Source organism: Hoplias malabaricus, chromosome 5 (genome assembly GCF_029633855.1).
Source record: "Hoplias malabaricus isolate fHopMal1 chromosome 5, fHopMal1.hap1, whole genome shotgun sequence".
NCBI lineage: Eukaryota > Metazoa > Chordata > Actinopteri > Characiformes > Erythrinidae > Hoplias > Hoplias malabaricus.
Genome location: NC_089804.1, coordinates 37603634 through 37609633, shown reverse-complemented (window position 1 = coordinate 37609633; position 6000 = coordinate 37603634).

Here is a 6000-nt window from a genome sequence, read left to right as displayed (position 1 = left end):
CATCTGAAGGACAGTTTCATAATGGAAACAATATATCACTGTGTGAATGGCTCTAAAAACTCTTGGTTCTGAATAGGATTTTTAAGAGCTTTTTTAATGCCAGTATTTCATGTAGCCTCATGGATGTTACTTGCTGGAATGTTTTTATTTTTCTTCCCCTATCTGAATTTTTTATGGAATTATAGTATTTTCAGTCTCTGGAGCAGAAAGAAAAAGTCTTAACACTAATGTTAACACTAATGTTTTAGATTCAGATTTGTTGCAGTAAACAAAGCCATGTAACCGTGCTGTGAAATTTACTACTCTATAAGCTTTTGTTTTTATTGCCTTGAGTAAAAAACTGCATCTTAACTTTAGAAGAGTGTACTATGTCTAGTTTAGAAATCTGTAACCGGAACTTAGGCAAAAGACAAAGCAGGACTGATGTAAAGATCTGGTTTATGCTGTAATAGGCTACAAGGCTGTTTGTCATGTACTTATCTCTGATTAATCTAAATATTTATGATATGTTTTCACTGGATATTATATTTTGATAAATTTAAATTAATAAAATATTTAAGTTCCATTGAATTCATATTTTTACATTTATTTTTTTCACTCGAAGGACACTTTTGTAACATTTGTAAAATAGTATTTAGCCACACTTCCTTTGGGATCTGCCACTTTGTTCCTGATAGAAACATGAACAGCACACTATTTAATAATATTCATTCATTCATTGTCTGTAACTGCTTATGCAGTTCAGGGTCGTGGTGGATCCATAGCCTACCTGGAGTCATTGGGCGCAAGGCAGGAATACACCCTGGACGGGGCGCCAGTCCTTCACAGGGCAACACACACACTCACACATTCACTCACACACTCACACCTACGGACATTTCTGAGTCGCCAATCCACCTACCAACGTGTGTTTTTGGACTGTGGGAGGAAAACGGAGCACCCGGAGGAAACCCACGCAGACACAGAGAGAACACACCACACTCCTCACAGACAGTCACCTGGAGGAAACCCACGCACACACAGAGACTCCTCACAGACAGTCACCCAGAGGAAACCCACACAGACACAGAGAGAACACACCACACTCCTCACAGACAGTCACCTGGAAGAAACCCACGCACACACAGAGAGAACACACCACACTCCTCACAGACAGTCACCCGGAGCGGGAATCGAACCCACAACCTCCAGGTCCCTAGAGCTGTGTGACTGCGATACCTACCTGCTGTACCACCGTGCCGCCCTAGTTAATAATATGTTATGTAAAAAAAAACTACTGCTGCAGTCTTCTTTGGAGTAGTAGCATTTGGAAGCACTTCTTCCTAAACGAATAGAGCTAAGCTGCTGTATATATGCAATACATGTCAATGTATTCATGGTAGTGACATCACAAGTATGTGTGTAGGGACTGTACAAACTAGTGGGCAGGTATTTACTGGAACAAAGAGACAATGCTGTAGTTCACAGCTTGACCAAGACTCCACTGCACTCCAACCCCAATTAGTTTTCCTTCCACTTCATAGTAATTCCAGAGACCTCCAGTGGGATCCCCTTCATTTCTGATTTCTTTTCAGAGCGTCTTCCCTCTTATCGACAGCTGCCAGACACCCCTCTGAGCTCAGCCTCATTTACAGTTTAGAAATATGCACTGGGCTTTAAGACTACCCTGATTAAGACCATGGCACTACCATTTTATCTGAGTCTATCCTTATCTCAGAAGAGGTCTGTACTGAGAGTTATGTTTATTTCTCATTGGCTCAAGAACACGGATATTGTTCAAGAAGTTCATTTTGTGACATATTTAACATGAATATAATGATATCCGATTGGTTGCAGTGGATGTAAGAGCTTGTGTACCAATGGATTACCACGCTCCTTATGGCTGTGATTGGCTAAGTGTATTTATACAAATGTTGACCAAACTTGTGCATATAGTTTGGTCTGGCTGTACCCAAAGGGAATGAAATAATTAAAAATTATTTTAGGTAGATATTTAATGTGTTCATATGTTCCCTGTGTTTGCTCGCTATCCGTATTTGCAGTACCTCTGCCTGGCCAATGGAGGGCGACATCCACCTTTAGGTTGATCCAGTTTGCAGGACTATATTTAGTCGTTGTTGTCATGACTTATCTGAGAAGATCTGAAACGAAATGGATTCTTTAACTTTGCTATTCCAACAATCTCAGCAGAAAATAGGACCCTCACAGATGCTGGAACATTCTGTAGACTGTATGCTCCAACATATCTGATTTATGATGATATCTATACAAAAGCAAAAGTTTAGTTTTGGACATGGACTGCCTGCATTGTTAGGCACCACTTGAATGATACAAACAGATTATTGTTTTTCTTTGACATATTAGGTGAAAAAACGATTTTTTTTTACAGTGCTGCAACAAAAACACACCCACGGGAAACAAAGTAGTTCATGGAAAATATGAAGAGATTATGCTTAGGTTTAAAATGCCTTACGTACTTTTCCATCCAGCAAATGCACCACATATTTCTTCAAACTTCCTATGTTGCGTACAGCAGGAAATAACTTTGATCCCTGAACAGATTAGCATACAGTAAGTGTATCTCTGAGGGTGGAGCGTGAGTAGTTGAAACTATAAGGATAATGAGTACCACCTCTGGAATAAGAGCAGCTCCAGCACCACGGCTAAGTGAAGTGAACATAATCAGAGCCTTTGTTTAGCTCTTGTCTCTGGAGCTGGCGGTGATAATTGACATTGCTAATGGGTGCTAATCACCCCTAGCTCTGAGGACCATGACTTTTGTGTCATTATCTGGTCCCTGTGTCTGTCAGCGAGACAAAGTCAATGGGAGCAGAACAATGACAATGTGGTCCGTTAAGGCATGGGGGTCACGAGGGTTGGTAATGTATAATTGCTGTCATTAGCATGATATTTAATGTGGAGTTTGAAAGCAGCCATTACTCATCTGTAGGACGTGGAGTGTGTGAGCAGATGGGCTTTGTCGCTTCGTCGTGTGGGTGAAATTTAAGGTCCTTCATGGAGTACAGCACATGGGTGTTATCTGGGGGTCATTGTTGTTATAGGCTTAGAGTGACTTAAAACGATGAGGCTGTTATCAAAAATAATTAATATTACATCCCGTTTTTGAGACCCCTGTCAGATCTACAACTACTAACAGTTAATAAGCCATTGGTTTATTACAGATTTCCTGTGCTGCTTGTAACGTACCATCAGAAGGAAAATGCTAAGCATTGCATTGAGTTTCAATGAGGCACTGTATCAAAATCTAAACGAATACTAGTTAAACATAGATGAACAACACTGTTAAATTATCCTGTTTAGACACTGGTCAGCACTGAAGGTCCCCCCGACCCTACAGGATTAGCAAAGTAATGCTACAGAAACTTCATGAATGAGAAACAGCCTGAACACCTTTTGAACCTGCGGATTACGTGTCCCCCGATGGCCTCCATTTAAGCGAGGATGTGTTACAATTCAGAGCCACGTGCCGGTGGGGGTGGATTCTGAATGAATGTGTGACCATTTCACACTCCACTCCGCCCCCTCCGGGGTGTCTTTCTGCTGAAAACAGGGCTGGGGAAAACAATGGACCCGAAGACAATGAGCCACAATAGCCTAAGAAGAAGTGAACTGTCATTTGGGTTGACTTTCTTTCTTTGACTTCTCTTCGCTTCACTGCTCTAAACATTATATTCGTAATCTACATTCATCATTTTGGAGGCAGAGGCTCTGGAGTACACACTAGCTCTGACAGAACTGGAATACGGCGAGTAATTGCAGATGTAAAGATATGAACAGCTGAGCCTCAAAGGGCATCCCTGTCAGCCGTGATTAGCACCAAAACGTTAGCGGCAGTGCAATGTGGGAAACATGCTGAGATGTTGCTCTTGCAAAACTAGATCAGGTGGGGTTTTATCACCACGAGAGAACCTCTATCCCTTCTGATCACTTTTTGTTAACAGCAAACAAAACAAAAACAAAGCAATACCAAGGAACGTTCTAACACTGCTGTAAATCTCTTATTAAGCCTTAGTAAGGGGTGATTTATTGGACAGTAACTACAATATATAATCCCTTACCCTTAAGGACAACGTCTGCGATTGTGGGAAACACTGTTTTCTCTGGTTTGTTTATGTTCAGAAGCTGAGCGTCTTTTAAGGTGGAACAATAAGTTTGAGGCAAAAATAATTAAATAAATAAATAAATAAATAAGGGCTTGTCTGTCTGTGAGTTTTTGTTCACTGTTTGAATTACTACAGAAACTCATTTGTAACTCGTAGCACATACGGTCTGTGTTTACTTTCATGCAGTTAGCACGCTCATGAATTTGGAGTCAGATCCATGTTAAGTAATAACTACAGTAAAAATAAGTCAACATTACCCACCTATGGAGCAGGAATTAAGCAACATTTGCATGTGGACCAATAAAAACAGTTGAAAATATAATTTCATTTCATTCATTGATTGATTGCCTGTAGCCGCTTATTCAGTTCAGGGTCGCTGTGGGTCTAGAGCCCACCAGGAATCATGGGGCGCAAGGCAGGAACATACCCTGGAGAGGGCCCCAGTCCTTCACAGGACAACACCCACACACTCATTCACACCTACGGACACATTTGAGTCGCCAATCCACCTACCAACGTGTGTTTGTGGACCCAGAGGAAACCCACACGGACACAGGGAGAACACACTACACCCCTCACAGACAGTCACCCGGAGGAAACCCACGCAGACACAGGGAGAACACACCACACTCCTCACAGACAGTCACCCGGAGGAAACCCACGCAGACACAGGGAGAACACACCACACTCCTCACAGACAGTCACCCGGAGGAAACCCACGCAGACACAGGGAGAACACACCACACTCCTCACAGACAGTCACCCGGAGGAAACCCACGCAGACACAGGGAGAACACACCACACTCCTCACAGACAGTCACCCGGAGGAAACCCACGCAGACACAGGGAGAACACACCACACTCCTCACAGAAAATATCTTGTAAAACTGAATTCTTACAACACTAACCTTCACTGAGGTTTCAAAATGTTATATTTTGTTCCGTAAACTTTTGGCTTTTTTGAAGATATTTGGTTATTTTTCTGACACATTCGCAAGGAACAATCTAAACTGATGTAAGGTCAGCCTTGTTGTGGCTGTAACTGAACACACATGATGATGGTGATGATAAGGAGGAGCAGAGAAGGGACGGTCAGTCCACTGCGGTCACACGACTCTTATCCCTGTGTTACCTTCACCAAGGCCAGGAACATTCCTGAATCCTACAGTGGTGAATAATTAAATCACGCTATTTTAGGCCTGGCAATGTTCAGCAGGAATTCAGTGCAGTCTTGCTCTGAAGGCCAGTAATTGCAGATTTCAGTTTCAAGCTGCAAAAGAGGCTCAGAAGGGAGCAAATTGCCGCTGTGAACAAACATCAGAAAATACGACTGTGTGGGTCTGTCACGGAGAGCACAGGGGCGGTATTCTTGATAGTCCCCATGTGAGCATGTTTATGTGCTATATATTAATACTTACACATTTCATTGTTCATTCATTCATCTGTAACTGCTTCAGCCTGATCAGGGTTGACGTGGCTCCAGAGCTCACCTGGACAGATTGGGTGCAAGAAAGAAACATCCTGGACAGGATGCAAGTCTATTGCAGAGGCACCAAACCCTCTGTGGACAAATTCATAGCCAACTGACAGTGCCATTTGTCACTGAATCCCAACTGATTATGCAACTTTTGCATTTACTTTAAGACCAAAAGTATCCAAGGAGTAGAAGAATAGAGACAAACAAGCCTCCTGTAAAGTCAGTTCTAGATATAGTTCAGTAAAGTTCAGTAAAGTTGTTTAATACTTAAAGCAACACTAGGTAGTAGTTTTACCTTAAAATGGCAGCTTCAAAATGGTTGTGATGTTTCACTGACTTTTAATACGGAAAATAGAGTCGTTGCTACTCTGGGCTCAGCACTGCAGAAACTGCACTATG